Below are 18,189 nucleotides of genomic sequence, written 5' to 3'. Positions count from 1 at the left end.
AAATATGTCTCAAATATCCTTGTTTTATTATTAAAATGCGTCTTATGCATCGACTACATAAAAAATACTAATATTTCAGTCTCCGTTATGGGTGCGTCTTATACACAGGTGCGACTTGTACACCGAAATATACGATACTATTTGTTTTTTATGTTTATAGGATAAGAAATTATTTAAGGGCCTAATATAATATACTTTTTTTGCAACAATAAAGCTGTATTTCATGATCAGTACTACTAACTTCCATAATACTGTACTATATAATTTCTCTGCATAACTCAGATTTTAGTAGGTAAAAAATGTCTCTGTAAGCTTATTAAAACAACCGAAATTGCTCTGAGAGCCAAAGCTTCCAGGGGCCTTCGCCCCCTGGACCCCGACCGGGGGCCCTTGGCGGGCCCTTGGCGGCCCCCTGGCCCCCAGCCTACAGTTGCTCGCTGCGCTCGCAAAATACTTGGTGTCAAGAAAACCCCCCTCTGTAGCATTCTGGCTACGGGCCTGTAGTGTAATCTTGCTGATGCATTCTGATTGTTTTGTACTTGCAAATTTCATTTGTGTCAAATGAAACCAGCAAGCAATCATCATCACACTTCACTATTCCTGTAGGCACCATGTCAACTTTAAAATCATTTACCAGTCCTTTCTTCTCTATATTGATAGTAAATGGTGATTGTTTAATTTTTTTTCCATTGAAATACACATTTAATGTACAGAATCCTGAATCCACAAATACTGCTCTTATAACATACTCATTATCTTCTTTAACAAGATCAATGTTGATTTCTCCAGTTGATACCGTCCATGTTGCTGTAAGTTGATTAGGACCAACGTGATGTTTTTGTCTTATTTTTGCAACAAGTGTTTCACCTTCATTAACATATTCCGGTACATTTACATTAATTTGAGTTACAATCCCAATATCATGTTGGTTTAACAAATCAATTTGATGTTTGTTTCCAAAGAAGTTAATTTGTCCATTATTATTTTGTTTGTTTCTTTAGAATGATTCATTTGCTCTTTCAGTGTATTCAATGCAGTCTCACTTGACAACATAGCAGTTGCTGGTTCACTCTGTAGGGACTGATTAAGGAAACTCACACTTGTGTTTAGTTTAGAGGTGATTGACCTTAATTTCTTCATTTCTACATAATTAATTTTCTTTTCATTTTCATAGATTGTGTCAACTTTTTTTATCATTTCATCTCCTTTTTTCTGGATTATTTGTATTGTTTCTTGAACTTGATTTTTAATATCTTTGATACTTGTTTCTTTACTTTCTTTTAGTTTTTCAGCATTCTCTGTGAGCTCCTTGAGTCCATTTTTTAGTTTAGCATTGTAATGATGGGCTGCGGATTTCAGTTGTTGTGCAGATTCTTAAAAGATGTAAATGCTTTCTCAAGGTCTATTGTTTTATGATGGTCCACTGCACTGATTGATGTTCTGTTACTGCACAGTGGATGCATATTGGATCTTTACATTTTGTACAGTATAGCTCTAGTGGTTTGTTGTGAGTAGAACACAACGGCGGGTTTAATGCTACAAGTTGTTGTGGCGTCATTGATTGCATTTCCTCTGCAGCAAGTAGCGTATAACTTGCAGTTATTGGCAACATTTTGTGATGTTTACTACATGTGGAACACAAGTAATGTCTGCATTCTTTACAGTAATGTGTTGCCTGTTCTTTTGTTCCACAAATACATGTTATGTTACCTTTCTTCTGAAACTTTTCAATGTTTTCTAACATGTTACTTAGAAATGTATTTTCTTTTGGACATGTTAGTTTGCCATTATTTGTTTTTACCCAGTTCTCGAAACATGACAAACAAAAGCTATGTAGGCATTGAAGACTTTTGGGATGTTGAAACCTCTCCTGGCAAATGGCACATACTAAGTTCTCATCTACATCTTGAACAAACTGATTTAATTTGCTTGTAGCCATTTTAAAGCAGTTAACCTTTATTCCAAATCGTCACGTCATTACGATTTCAAAATCAGTGATTTAGAACACCAATCTTCAATAAAAACTATTCGTTACTTTAGGCCAGTGCAGGAACTAAAATACAGAATAGTATGTAGATGTGTGTAAATATTTTAATAATTTATGCTTCAATGCTTTTTGAAATTGTAATAAATTATACTTTTAACGCTGAATTAATTTACTTTTTTTCCCTTTCAGACGATGCTAGAGAAATAAGCAAACAGATGATGAAGAAGAAAACAATTGATAAATTATGAAGCCGACAAGAAGAAGATATTGCACACTTTACAAACTTTTTCCAGAAAGATTCAATCCAAAATATCTTTAAGTTTGAAGAAGAAAAATTGAACTGAGTTGATCGACTTGTTGCAAGTTTTTGTTTTGACATCAAGTTATAGAAATAGTTAATATTGTTGCATAGCAAATGCCTTATTCAGTCACTGGTATTGTGATTACTATGGCACTTATGGCATTCCATACTAATTATTTTGTCTAATGACAATAAATAAATATACTGTGCACAATACTACATTTAAGACTTATCCTTCATGCAAAATAGAGAATAAACAGTAAAATTTCTTCATAAAGTTTTAGAGTTAGAATACTGGTGATTTTTTTGGTACGTACTTACAAATAATTAATTTGTTTATTCTTTGCATAGCTAGATATTAAATATTATTTCATACCAGATTCCTATCAAAAATATAATCAATTACAACATTGATGCAACCATGATACAAGGATACAAGGAAACTTTTTTTATCCCAACTTAGGAAATTGTGTTGCTGTCTTATAACAATGCCATAAAGAAAAGAGAAATGATAGGCCTAATACATAAGTGTGATAATAATAATAACAAAAATAGTGTATTCGTAATAAATTCCCCTATCTTTGAAATCTTTCATTATTTTCTCGTATGCCCCTTGGGAGGAAGGAGAGACGATGGCGTTCAGTGGATCCCCGTGGCGGCCTCAGTCTACCACTACGTTCCATAAGGCAGTCGGCAATGTCCGAGTTAAGGGGATGACTAACATCATTGCATATCACTCTAAACATTATTGTGTTGATTTACTTTTTGATGGCCCATTCTTGATGTTAATATCAAGCACTGTTTACTATATGTTATTATAATAGATATAATATACAGTATCTTACATTTTCCTTATTTTTTATTTGAATAATTCCCATTGCAATCAAGTTGGACTACTGTCACTTTCTAGCATAACATTTATATATGTAGTTGCGATTGCAGTAGGTAATGCCTTATTACCACATTGCAGTTATAATGTAAGTATCTAGTTGAGATGATGTTAATTTTAAAATAGAATCCTTTCCATGTTTCATCGCATTGTCTTGTACGTTCTTTAATTACAATTATACATTCCATTATCAGCTTTAATCATTTGCATCTTTCAGAGACATAGTCCAGCAGCAAAGTACTTACTGCAATGTCATGTCAATCGGGTTCAACAAAACATTGGTAAGCTAATAAAAACATTTATTTTCTATTGAACTATTCTATTGCATTGTATTATATTCACACTATGATATTGTTACAATGTGCCATTGTGGATTTCTGTAGCATTGACTAGATCATGACAAGAGCTGTTTGTAAAGCACATCTTGTGTTTTCTTTCTGGGACCATGTTTGAATTTATTATAAGCAATTGCTAACTATGTTATAAATAACAAATAGAATACATTTATTTTGCAGGGTATTGTTGCACCGTTCTGGTTTATGGATGTAATGACCATGATTGGACACAGACATACGGAAATGTCTTTACATTTAGGTTAGTGTTGTTCGATTGGATTTACAAAACAATGGCATAGTAATACCAACTCATCTTAAGAACTTGGAGTGTTCAATTTTTGCTCAAATTACAGCAAGCCCTCCACAAATCGAATACATTCAAGTGCGTGTTCTTATTATATAAATAGTCATACTCATTAATATTTATATATATATATATAATAATAATATTCGACAAATAGTAGATTATAGTAGATACACTCTTTGATGTACCCTTTTTTAAATGCATTTTTTCAAAAAGTGTCTAGTTTATAAGTCTTCCTTGTGTATTATAGTAAGATGACATCGGTATGAAGCGTCTCACATACACACAGAGCCAAATTGGCATCTTGGACTTGCATAGTGTATGGACTCTAATCTTACGGTTTTCATTTAAATATATCATTCCATGCTATCATCCATATTATCTAGTTTTCAAACTTTTGCATTCCTCTTTTTTCATCTCATCCTTTTTGTCTTGGTGAAAAGGGAGGATATTTTATATTCCTCCTTTAAGTTTATAGCCTCTCTACCCGAACATGAACAAGATTTTAAAGTAAAATTTTAATGACAGTTCATAGACTTTTATTACCATGTTTTATCTTTATATTTTAATTAACATCTTCTTTAAAATTGTAAATGAAAGTATATGGTTTTATATTGAAATCAATCACCTTTTATGTAAATATGCCTACATTAAACACTGTAACAATCTTAGTAATATACAATAGAAAGAGAAATATTCATACAAATAATTAATTATTACAAATGTACCTTTATTTTTATAGAATTATAATAAAAGTGGGACGACCCCACACAAGACAAAAAAAAGTCTTGTTTACTTGTTTTCGGAGCTCAGCAATGCTGGATCCGGAGTCGAGGCTAGGCTATGCCTATAAGCCCCTCTTGATAATTACATCAACTCTTGAATATGGCGCAAATTTAAGAGGGTGGTTGGACCATGCCCGTTCAAGACCGGACTTAAATTGATTGGTTGATCTTGAAGCTACTACATCCTCCGACAACGAATTCCATAATATAATAGCTTTTCGACCAAATGAGTCCCTCATCCAATTTGTGCGTGAGAACTTAAATATAACTTGTGTATAACGAAAGTGCTCCCTCTATAGAACACAGAATGTCAACAAACATCTTTGTCTTTTAGTTACTTTCTAGTGTTTATGTTTCTGTGTTCAAATTACTATACACATAATTTATTGAATTGTGTTCTTTTAGATTTTTAAATATACATTTTATGGACATTTTCGAAAAACTATAATATTTTTTGGTCTAGGCAAGTTATATTCATCAGATGAAGCCTTGAAAATTTGTCTTGTAGATACATTAGCTGAAGATGTGTTGGGGTTGGATGTGGCTAAGTAAGGTGCATATGAAACAATGGCACAACATACCAGGTAAGTTGAATAGGTCTTGTAGATATATTAGCTGAAGAGAATAAGGTGTTGGATGTGGCTAAGTAAGGTGCATATGAAACAATGGCTCAGAATCCCAGGTTAGTTAAATAGGTTTTGTAGATACATTAGCTGAACAGAATGAGGTGCTGGATTTGGCTAAGGTGCATATGAAACAATGGCTCAGAATCCCAGGTTAGTTAAATAGGTTTTGTAGATACATTAGCTGAACAGAATGAGGTGCTGGATTTGGCTAAGGTGCATATACAACAATGGCTCAAAATACCAGGTTAGTTGAATACTTACTTGTTTACTTACTTGTTTCCGGAGCTCAGCTATGCTGGGTCCGGAGTCGAGGCTAGGCTATGCCTATAAGCCCCTCTTGATAATTACATCAACTCTTGAATATGGCGCAAATTTAAGAGGGTGGTTGAACCATGCCCGTTCAAGACCGGACTTAAATTGATTGGTTGATCTTGAAGCTACTACATCCTCCGATAACGAATTCCATAATATAATAGCTTTTCGACCAAATGAGTCCCTCATACAATTTGTGCGTGAGAACTTAAATTTTAATTTAAAAGAATGACCACTTGTTCTAACATCTTCATCACGCTCAAAAAAAGAATCAGCAGAAATACTATCCACTCCATGTAAAATTTTAAAAATCTGTATCAAATGAGCTCTTTGCCTTCTGTATGCGAGAGTAGGTAGGTTGAGAATTTTCAGCCTTTCTGAATAAGGTAAATGACGAATGGAAAAAATAAGCTTGGTGGCACGTTCTTGGACTTTTTCCAATAGGTCTTCCTCCTGGCAATGTAGCGAGTTAAAAACAACGTTGCAGTATTCCAAGGTCGGACGAATAATAGCTTTATATAAACGAAGAAACCCATCCATATTTAAAAACTTGAAAGCTCGATAGGTCTTGTAGTACGTTAGCTGAAGAGAATAAAGGTGTTGGATGTGGCTAAGGTGCATATGAAACAATGGCTCATAATACCAGGTTAGATGAATAGGTTTTTGTAGATACATTGAAGAGAATGAGGTGCTGGAAGTGGCTAAGGTGCATATGAAGCAAGGCTAAAAATTCCAGTTGAATTGAAGTTTTAGTAGGCCTATGGAGGATTTCCTCAAATAAGAGGTTATGTTACTTGAAAAAATTATTGTGGGATTTTTCTGCTTTTTAAACACTCACTTCACTCAGGGGCGGATCAAGGATTTTGTGAAAGGGGGAAGGGCGCTGCAACTGCAGAGAGTCCACACCAACCATGGTGGGGCTGAGTTGAGGCGATTTTGAAAATATAACACCTCTAGATGGTCGGAAATGGCACTCTCACGTTAATAAATGTATTAAAAATTGATATTTTAAATATGAAAACTGAGGTACTAGCCTATTAATGGGTGACATTTTCCCCACAGGCCTATTTTGAGTAAAAGCGTCACAACAGGGCGTTTCGCGCAAGTCAGCGTTTTCATGGCGGAAAAGGTGCTTGTCCAGGGCCGTCGACAGGACCTGTGGCGAAGCGAATTTTGTTAAATGACGCCCCAGATGGCCGGAAATGGTACCTTTTCCCTCCAATAAACACATGTGACTCATTACAGGACGATATAACATTTTGTTGCCGATTTCATTCACTCAGTATTTAGTTTTGATTGCGTTGCGTTCAAGTTCAACTCAAAATTGAATGCTTATTATAGCTCAATATTTATTTACATCAATTTGTTGAAGAAATTAATATATAAATATAAGTCACACAAGTAACAAGTCACAAATCAGTTTATTTGATCCAAAAGAAAAAAAAATACAAAGCAAAAAATATACAAAAGGACCAGGGAGACGTCCATTAAGGTATTGATACAGTTGGGTGGGTGGCCTAGAAAAAAAATCGGTTGCTATAGCCTACTACAGTACATAGTTACCACAGTTAGTGTACTATATTATTATTAACATATCCTCTATGATTATGATCTGTAGGTAACCACGGCGTTCCATTTTTTGCGTATATACACTTTTATGTATGCTTGCTGACTGCCAGCGATCTAAACAATAGGTAGGCCTACGCGGTTGTATGGCGGTGTCCTTTGTACGAATCGTTCGTGCCCTGAGTATGGGCGATACACCAAATGCGACCAAAATGCGTTTATTTTTCAGGTGAAAATAGGCAATTCATTTCGCAACTCATAGAAATTTTCAGACAGCGGCAATGGTGACCTCTAATAAAAAGTAAATTAGCCCGGCGCTGAAACAATGTGTTTTAATCAAAAGTGAAAGTACTATTTCTTACGCTTTTTCCCCCCAAATTTTTTTACCTTATGGTAGGATAATTTTTTTTCTCCAGCTTTATAGGAAGGGAGCGTGCGTCAAAACCCACTCTCTGGGGAGTCTCCCATACAAGTAACTCTTGAACCAAGCATGAAGATTACCATAGATTCCAAATTGCTTGAGTTTGAAAAGAAAAAGATTATGTGGTATTCTATCAAAAGCTTTAGTAAAATCTGTGTAAACAATACCGCATTGATGTCTATGCTATATGGCTTCATATACGGTAGATATAAGCGTGGCCACATTGGTCTCAAACGATCTACCGGACATGAAGCCATGTTGTTCAGTAGCGATGTGGAGGAAACGTGGTTCAAGAGTTGCTTGTGGACCAGGCGTTCGAAAAACTTTGATATAGTGGGGAGTTATGAGATGGGTCTGTAATTAGTAACGTTAAGTCTTTAATTAGCTTTGTGTATGGGTACAACGTTGGCGGTTTTCCATCTTTCAGGGAAAACACCAGTCTGTAGAGAGAGAGAGAGGAAATATGCGTGTGACTGAAAAGGACAAGGAGGTAGAACAGAACTTTAGAATTTTGTTGCTAATAGGGTCATTGCCTTGCGCACGTCGAGCGACCTCAAGATCTGGTCAACTTCATCCTGCCGAATAATGATGTTGTTCAGGACATCAGCGTTTACCTCAGGGCGACATCGATACACCCCAGGTACTAAAATCAAATAGGACTTCCCAAGGGACCCTTTTAAAAGTTTCGTTAAGTTCTTCAAAGTTTGCTTTTTTATAATTAAATTGATATCTAGTAAAATTATTAGCAAAGCAATGTTATCGTCAAACTTGAGCATGAAAGATATTGATTCGTAGTCAGAATCGAAAACAGTTTGACCAGTTTTTATCTCGTATACCATATGGTCTGGATAGCTCTTCATGGATGACTCCAATGTTTCGATGAAATGTTCGACAGAATCGTGTTTGAGATTAGGTGGTCGATAGTAAGTGGCAACTAGTAATTTCAGAGATCGAGATATAATCACTTCGGCTCATATTATTTTGTTGACATCGTCTTTCAGGTGAAATAATCTACGACTGGTCAATCGATTTGAGATGTACATAAGAACACCTCCTCCACCTCGTCCATCTCCTTTGTAGACCCTAAAGTCAGGAATCGTGATTTCAGAATCAATGACAAAATCTTTTAACCAGGTCTCCGAGAAGGAAACGATATCATAAAGGTGGTTTAACATGTGTGTCTGCATACTTGAGTGCAGTATATCCATTTTGTTTTTTAGACTAACGTTCTAGTAATACATATTAATATGATGTTCGCCATTTTTACCACTAACATTCTGGGTTGTTGATTGTGGTGGACCCGCGTTTAATTCTACATCTCCGAATTGAGTTAATTTTGGCTGAAAAGATGCACAGCACGAATAGTTAGAATAATAACTCACCGACCGGCTTGAGAAACGCCTTGATCCAGTAACGAGCGTAGTTACTTTCGAGGATGTTTGTGATTAAACATCGTATTCCCCATTGAATGAACATTAGAAATGTTTTTCCGTAGAAATAGAAATAAAAGTAGGATGATTAAACCCTCATATGTTTGCTGCAAGGTAGGCATATTGGTTGAGATAGTCCAAATCCGTTGGCGAGTAGTGTGTACAGTGGTATGTACTTGGAATCTTTGGAATGCCTGACGACACAACAGCGGGCGTTTCAGAAGCCTGAAATTTAACGTGCAACGCTAGTGTTTTTGAGTAACAGAAAAGCACAGAAATACTCACGAAACAGTCACATTTCAGTCAAATTAACAACAGCACAGTCTTAAACAGATCATAAACATCAACATTTGTAGGTAGACCAGATTCAGCTCAGTCGAAAACAAGGAAAAATAGTGAAGTAGGCCTACATAGCTCGAACACGTCCGTGTTCGACCACTGTGAGTGAGCTTAATGTGCAGTTTTTATATGAGAACAACTTAATAATTGAATATTTTAATGTTGCTGCCATTGTAATTAGCTACAGCAATTCTACGTGGGTTTGATGAAATGATACATAACTGATTTGGATAATTAAGTTCATCTTTCTCTTGATCAATCCTTTTGATAAAATTTCCATCACTGTTGAATAGTTGTAGTTTGTTTTTACTTGATACAATGATGTTATCATCCTCATCAACTACAACTCCACGTGGATCCATCACCATGCCATCTTCATCACCTGTTTTGATAAGTACTCTAAATGATTTTTCTTCTTTATCATATAGTACAATTTGATCATTATCCCGATCTACTACAACCACTTTCCCAGTTTGTGTAAGTGTTACATCATAGTACCCATTTTCTACTTTTTCTTGTGATCCTATCGTCATCAGTTTTTTACCACTATTGATGTCAAACATAAACACACATGTAGTATTCCATTCTGCTACATAAATAACATTTGTTGCCTCATCTATGTGAATACCTAGTGAAGTTTTCAATGTATCATCACCAATGGATTTGATCACATGACCATTCATATCACATAGTTGAATGCATTTATTATCACTGAATGCTATGTTGTTGTTATTCATTTTGTACATTCTGTAAACGTGCACACCTTTTGGTAGTGTAATCTTGCTGATGCATTCTCCTGATTGTTTGTACTTGTAAATTGCATTGTTGTAAAATGAAACCAGCAAGCAACCATCATCAGACTTCACTACTCCTGTAGGCTTCCAATCAACTTTGAAATCATTTACTAGTCCTTTCTTCTCAATCTTGATGTTAAATGGTGATTGTTTGATTGGTTTCCCATTGAAATACACATTTAATTCACCGTGTCCTGTAGTACTAAATACTGCTCTTATAACATACTCATTATCTTCTTTAACAAGATCAATTTTGGTTTCTCCTTCTGAATGTGCCCAGGTTGCTGTAAGTTGATTAAAACCAACTTGATGTTTTTGTCTTATTTTGGCAACAAGTGTTTCACCTTGGATGATATATTTCGGTACCTTTACATTAATCTGAGTTACAATGCCAATATCATGTTGGTTTAACAAATCAATTTGATGTTTGTTTCCAAAAAAGTTAATTTTTCCATTGTCATTTTGTTTGATTTCTTCAGAATTATTCATTTGATCCTTAAATGTATTCAATGCAATTTCACTTGACATCATAGCAGTTGCTGGTTCACTCTGTAGTGACTGATTAAGAAAACTCACATTTGTATTTAGTTCAGAGGTGATTGACCTTAAGTTCTTCATGTCTTCATCATTTATTTTCTTTTCAATTTCATAAATTGTATCAACTTTTTTTATCATTTCATCTCCTTTTTTCTGGATGATTTGTATTGTTTCTTGAACTTGATTTTTAATATCTTTGATACTTGTTTCTTTACTTTCTTTTAGTTTTTCAGCATTCTCTTTGAGCTCTTTGAGTCCATTTTCTAGTTTAGCATTGTAATGATGGGCTGCGGATTTCAATTGTTGTGCAGATTCTTTAAAAGATGTAAATGCTTTCTCAATTTCAATTGGTTTGTGATCTACTGCAGGATGTGTTATTATGGCACATTGCATGCATATTGGTTCTTTACATTTTGTACAGTATAGCTCTAGTGGTTTGTTGTGAGAAGAACACAATGGTGGGTTTAATGCTGCAAGTTGTTGTGGCGTCATTGACTGCACTTTCTCTGCAGCAAGTAGCGTATGACTTGAAGACATTGGCAAAATCTTGTGATGTTTACTACATGCAGAACACAAGTAATGTCTGCATTCTTTACAGTAATGTGTAGCCTGTTCTGTTGTTCCACAAACACAAACACATTTTATGTTATCTTTCTTCTGAAACTTTTCAATGTTTTCTAACATGTTGTTTAGAAATTTATTAGGTGGAAGCTTCTTAAGCCCGCCATATGGAATATGATATGATTGGCAACAAAATGGACATGTTAGTTTGCCATTGTTTGTTTTTACCCAGTTCTCTAAACATGACAAGCAAAAGCTATGTAGGCATGGGAGACTTTTTGGATCATGGAACCTTTCTTGGCAAATGGCACATACTAAGTCTTCATCTACATCTTGAAAAAACTGATTTAATTTGCTTGTAGCCATTTTAAAACAAATTGATCCTGCAAGATAGTAAAACTTCATAACAGTCATGTGATCCTCCTCTGGTTTAATAAACAATACCTGGTATCTGACTTATAAGGCACATATATATATATTTTACTCTGTAATAACTATTTTCCTTTGTTGAAGAATGTATTTTTAAACAAATTCAATTAATATATAGTACAAATGATATAATAATAGAGATAAATTATATTAGGCCTACTGTACATATTAACATAAAACATAAATGCATTTGTTAAAGTTTATCGATAAAATAAAATCCTATTTTCATGTAGGCCTACTGTATGCTATTAGTGTACACGCCCAAGTTGGTTTTTCCAATCTCTACTATTTCCTGTTATAACAATTGATTTCTGCTTGCTGGGCATTGCATAGTACAACTATATGTGTACAAATGTAGTTATTAGTTTCAAGCAATTATTTAATAAATAAAATGCAAAATACCTTAAACTGTTAGTGTGGTTTCAGAAGTTAATATTTGTCAACAAGAAAACAAGCATTAATTTTTGTGTGCAGACCTTGTTGGTGTACTGTATGTGCATCATTAGATTAGTTTTAACTGATATGCATAGTAAACTTTCACGTCATTACGATTTTAAATTCAGTGATCCAGAACACTATACTTCAATAAAGGCTCTTGATCATTACTTTATTTATGTATTATCACACATTTTATCAAATACCATAGTTGTGGTATTTATGTAGGTTCAGTATTGTACTTTATATTGTTTAGATCAATAGAGACCAGCAGGAACTGGAATACTGAGAATGTTATTTAGGCAGGTGTAAATAATCTATTTCACCTTTTAGACCATGCCAGAGAAGCAAACAGATGATAAGAAAGAAAACAGTTGATAAATTACGAAGCAGACAAGAGGAAGATATTGCACACTTTACAAACTTTATCCAGAAAGATTCAATACAACTATCACTAGGAAAATATCTTTTTGAAGACGAAAAAGTGAACTTTGAGTCGATCAACAAGTTATAGAAATAATTAAATGTTGGTGCTGTAACATAGCAAATGCCTTATTCAGTCAGTATTGTGGTTACCATGGCACTTTTGGCATTCCATACTAATTATTTTGTCTAATGATAATAAATAAATATATTGTGCACAATACTACATTTAAGACATATTCTTCATGCAAAATAAAGAATAAACAGTAAAATTCCAACATAAAGTTTTTGAGTTGGTGATTTTAGTGGGGTGTCACGAAAGCTCAGACCACGAAAGCTCAGACCCCCTAAGACCTAAGATCACGAAAGCTAAGACCCAACACCTAAGATCACAAATATTTATCTTTCGCACCTGCCTTGTATTTTAACTCCCAACATTTATTCTGAATACCACACCTTAGAATTGGCACTTTCATGAAAAAGAATGTCACATAAAAAGTAACAAATACATTTTTAAATTGATGATTTTACAGACGTTTTTCTCGCACACAAAATGACTAGCCTACAGTACAGTAGGCCTACCCCATGGGCCATGTTCAATGTTTTTGTTTCTATGGAGCGTCAAAAGAGCAAAAATTATATAGAGGGCTGAAAACTCTGTGGAGTCCATCTACAGTGTGGATGGAACAATGTAAAATTAAAATTGTAATGATAATAGTATAATCATGCAAGTACGAAGAAATAAATACTGGCAAATAAATTTTAATTTAAAAATCATGATAAGTTTTTTTGTTTCGTTTTCTTTCTGTTTTTATACTTGTACTATTATTGTTGCTCTTTTGGCGCTCCATAGAAACAAAAACATTGAGCATGGGGAGCTCGAGGAGTTACATTGTCATAGTATACAGTACAAAGAAACACATCTGTAAAATCATCAATTTAAAGGATTTATTTATTTGTTATTATGTGTTTCTCCTTCTGAAAGTACTTATAAGTCCTAATTTTAAAGTGTGGTGTTCAGGATAAAGTTAGTCAACAAATTTGGAGTCAAAATACAAGAAAGGCAGGTGCGTAAGAAAAACATCCTCTGAACCAACACAATGGAGTAAATATATACCAACAAACAACCCGTCAAGTTTGTTTGTTGTAAAGAAAAAATATACATTTACTCAACGGGCGAAAATAATGTGAGTTTATCTATGTTTTGCGGTAGTATTAAATTATATTTATGGTAATAAATGAAACCTACTGTGTTTAAAATTATGTATGGATAAACAAGTATTGTTTTTAAGCTGTAGTATATCTTAGTATTTGTAATCTTAGGTGTTGGGTCTTAGCTTTCGTGATCTTAGGTCTTAGGGGGTCTGAGCTTTCGTGGTCTGAGGTTTCGTGATGTTATGCGCGATTTGAACGATTTGCGCAATTTGAAATTGCGCAAAAAAAATCCTTGCGCAATTTGAATTGAAACATGTGTTTCAAATTGCGCAAGCAACGTATTAAATTGCGCAAGTAATCTGCAAATTGCGCAAGGTTTTTCGACAGATTGTGAAATCATGCACACCCATATTTTTATAGTAATTTCTAAGAATGATTCAAAATTAAAGATAAATATCGCATTTCCTTATTTTAGTAGTGCAAATATTGTTATAAGTTAGCATACCGTCGAAGAACCGACGAAGGAAACGAAGCGGTGGTGTTCCACCAGGCGGGCGTGGCGCGGGCGGCCGGCTATACTACTCTAGCCTAGCTAGGGTCTGGACTACTGATACTGACTAGGTTACATGGCCTAGCTTAAACTAATATTAAAAACTTAATTTTTACATTTATTTTGATTTATTTCAAGTTACAGTGATAATATTATTTAATTGTAATAATAAATGTTATGTATTTATTATACACATGTTATCTTCGCATTTATTATGTTTTATTTTGAGTTATTTAGTTTCCAATAAATTATTATAATACCGATTGTCTGGTAGAATTTTGTTGCGCAATTTGAAAATTGACAGTTCGTTTTCAAATTGCGCAAAGGTGTCATTTTGCGCAAGAACTATCTTGCGCAATTTACAAATTGTGCAGTGCAATTTAAAATTGCGCAAAGATTTTCTTGCGCAATTTGAAATTGCGCAAGTTGATTGCGCAATTTGAAATTGCGCAAAAAATCCTTGCGCAATTTTAAATTGCGCAAGAATTCTTTGCGCAATTTCAAATTGCGCAAGGATTTTTTTTCGCAATTTCAAATTGCGCAAATCGTTCAAATCGCGCATAACAGTGACACCCGATTTTAGTGTTGGTACTTATATACAAATAATTCATTTGCTAGTAGATATTAGATATTATTTCATACCAGATTCTTATAAAAATATAATCAATTTCAACATTGATGCAAACATGATATGTGTTGATTTACTTTTTGATGGCCCATTCTTGATGTTATCATGCACTGTTTTACTATTTGTTGTTATAATAGATATAATATACACTATCTTGAATTGTCCTTATTGTTTATTTGAATAATTCCCATTGCAATCAAGTTGAACTTCGGTAGCTGTGAGAAAAATTATCCGTGTGATAACAATGTGAATTTGATTTTCTTGATGTATCGATTATTACACAAATGTCACTTTCTAGTAACATTTATTATAGTTGCGATTGCAGTTAGTTAGGTAGGATAATGTTTTATTACCATTGCAGTCATAATGTATATATGTAGTTGAGATAATGTTAATTCTAAAATTGAATCCTTTCCATGTTTCATCATCATTGTCTTGTACTTTCTTTAATTACAATACATTTCATTATCAGCTTTAATCATTTGAATCTTTCAGAGACATAGTCCAGCAGCAGAGTACTTACTGCAATGTCATGCCAATCTGGTTCAACAAAACATTGGTAAACTAATAAAACCATTTATTTTCTATTGGACTATTCTATTGCATTGCATTATATTCACACTATGATATGATTACAATGTGCCATTGTGGAGTTCTGTAGCGTTGACCAGATCATGACAAGAGCTGTTTGTAAAACACATCTTGTGCGTATCTTTGTTTTGCGGAAAAAGTGTCATTTTCTGGGGCCGTGTTTGAATTTGTTATAAGCAATTACTAACTATGTTATAAATAACAAATAGAATACATTTATTTTGCAGGGTATTGTTGCACCGTTCTGGTGTATGCATATAATGACCATGATTGGACACAGACAGACGGAAATTTCTTTACAGTTAGGTTAGTGTTGTTCGATTGAACTCGTCTTAGGAACATAACACTTGTTGAATGACTGGAATGTTGAAGTTTTCGCTTTGCTCAAATACCCACTCCACAAATGAATAAATTCATTTGCCTATTCTTATTATGTATAAATTATATAGACAATAGTCATTAATATTCATACGACAAATAGTCATATTCATAGATAAACATAGCCATTCATAAACAGTTACAGTTCAAATTAATACCCTACTTTCTGGAACACTAAGCAATTAGTGTCTCGTTTTAAAGACTTCCTTGGATATAAAAAATGCTCCCTCTATATAATATGGAATTCATTGCTTTTTAACATTTTATTTCAAAGTTTTACTTTATTTTTATTTCAACAATATTTTACGAGGGTGGTCTATCCAGCCGAAGCTGATTTGTTTAGTTGGTTTTCAAAGCTCTGTCTTAGCACTATCAAACTAGTTTGACAAAAAAGATGTGATGTGCCCAAATATGGTAGTGTAGACAGCTTAATGTGCCTGTGTTTCCTGCACCAAATTATATAATAGAATTGTTTTCTTTTAAATTGTGAATGATACATTTTATGGAAATTTTCTAAAAACTAAAAATTGTTTACTCTAGGCATGTTACACTCATCGGATGAAGCATTGAAAATAGATCTTGTGGATACATTAGCTGAAGAGAATGAGTTGCTAAATGTGGCTATTTATTTATGTTATGTTTTTATGTAAAAGGGTCCTGAGATAACAGAATTATAAACATCTTTATGCAGGATCCTTGCCATCAATTATATACTGAAATTGTAATTATAAACGATGACTAAATAATAATAATAATAATAACTTTATTTAAAAACGGATGCAACACTTGAATCACCATATTGGTGTTTTTCACAAGGCCGTTACTTACTACAAAACTATTTATACTATTACACAAGTTATCAATTACAGTACAAAAACAACAACAACAACAACAACAAAAAAAAAAGATTTCATGAAAAAATATAGAGTTTCAAGTATATTTTATCTTTGGTCATTTATCATTTTTTTAAATAAATGTGAATGAATTAAATTAAAGACGCATATGAAAAAAATGGCTCAAAATACCAGGTTAGTTGAATTAAAGTATTAGTGTAGTAGGCCTATGAAACCAGATGTTACTTGAAAAAAGTCAATTATTGTGTGAATTTCTGCTTTTTAAACACCCACTCGTGTTCAGCTTCTTTAAGTAAGCCAATCTAAACTTATAATGTATACACAAACAAAATTCTGCATTGTATTGGCTTATTTATTCCACCAAACACAACAGCATACATAAATCTGCCACTTACAGTCTTGTATATACATAAAAACACTACAGCTACACATAAATCTATGTTTAAAATATCCCATGTTTTTAACAGATTATATTAGAAACTGAAATTAAGTTTGTACGTTTGAAAAGAAAGAAAGTCATTACATGAAATATTCAATAACAATGTAACTATACATCTAATCTAACTATCTTTGCATTTCATTTTAGTAAATGTTGGGCATTAAAAATTAAATTTACTGCATTGAAAACTGGAAAATTATTATTTTTGTTGTTGAACCAAATAATACAGACACAAATTACATAAATACCTTAGTGACATTTAATTACTGCATTATTTGACTGTAATAGAGATATTCAATCATTCATTCAATCTTTTTTTTTCGGAATCTCTGGTCCATAGAAAGTAAAAATTACATATAAATGAAATAAAATAAACAAGACTAATTACTACTACTCATCTCAGGATGGCATTCCACCTGGAGAGCATCTTCGACTTAACTAAGACTAATTGCTTATAATCGTTGAGACTAAAATATTTTCGCTTGCATTTAGTCTACCCATCACAATGACTATTATAATTAGAAATAATTGTATTTTAATGATTTTAATTATTGACGTGCCTTTTTACGTAAAGGTTTTACAATAATTCATGAATAAATAATTTATAGTAGTATATAATTTTATATTGAAATTATTATATTTAATCACTGAATTAGCTAAATTCACTTTGTTATTATAATTATATTATAATTGTTAATATTAAGTATTATATTTTTAGTCAATGAATAACCTTTTACATTTTAGCAAATATATTTATGTGCAGTTTTTATATTAGAAAAAAAAGCAATGTTAATATTTTGTTAGTTTAAATAGCTAGTAAGTAGTAATTTACAGTTAAAAGAGAGAATATGTATTGTTAATTAAATATATGTTTGATCGAAACAAATGCAACGGTAATAGTATACTATGATTGTATATATTAAAAAAAAAATGAAAAAAAAATGCTAAGAGAATGGGAAGGGGTTTTTTTTTTTTAAACTATATTTAATGAGGGTGATCCATCCAGCTATTGTTGATCATTAGGGACCCTCAGAGGTTCACAAGACAAACATATACACAAGATGCTCTACATAAACAAAGTATTATTACAAGTCTTTGGGAGTGGAGTAATTTGGTCCTT

The 18,189-nt window shown here is 33.2% G+C and overlaps 2 long non-coding RNA genes across 2 annotated transcripts in view; both read left to right on the top strand.

The window, feature by feature from the left end:
• The window catches only part of LOC140045939 (uncharacterized), a 29,348-nt gene extending 26,679 nt beyond the window's left edge, over window positions 1-2,669 (top strand). Inside the window, exon 6 of the long non-coding RNA XR_011844727.1 lies at window positions 2,177-2,669. This is a non-coding gene — a long non-coding RNA (uncharacterized lncRNA). The remainder of the gene's footprint in view (window positions 1-2,176) is intronic.
• A 1,043-nt stretch (window positions 2,670-3,712) lies between these two features.
• On the top strand, window positions 3,713-16,342 carry LOC140045875 (uncharacterized). Its single transcript, XR_011844723.1, has 5 exons — window positions 3,713-3,771; window positions 5,110-5,185; window positions 15,303-15,366; window positions 15,626-15,704; window positions 16,317-16,342. It is a non-coding gene; the product is annotated as an uncharacterized lncRNA (long non-coding RNA).
• Window positions 16,343-18,189: the final 1,847 nt, after the last annotated feature.

This window comes from Antedon mediterranea, chromosome 1, assembly GCF_964355755.1.
Source record: "Antedon mediterranea chromosome 1, ecAntMedi1.1, whole genome shotgun sequence".
NCBI classification, from domain to species: domain Eukaryota; kingdom Metazoa; phylum Echinodermata; class Crinoidea; order Comatulida; family Antedonidae; genus Antedon; species Antedon mediterranea.
The sequence above is the reverse complement of the archived record's forward strand: the minus strand, read 5'-3'. Positions and strand labels throughout refer to the sequence as shown.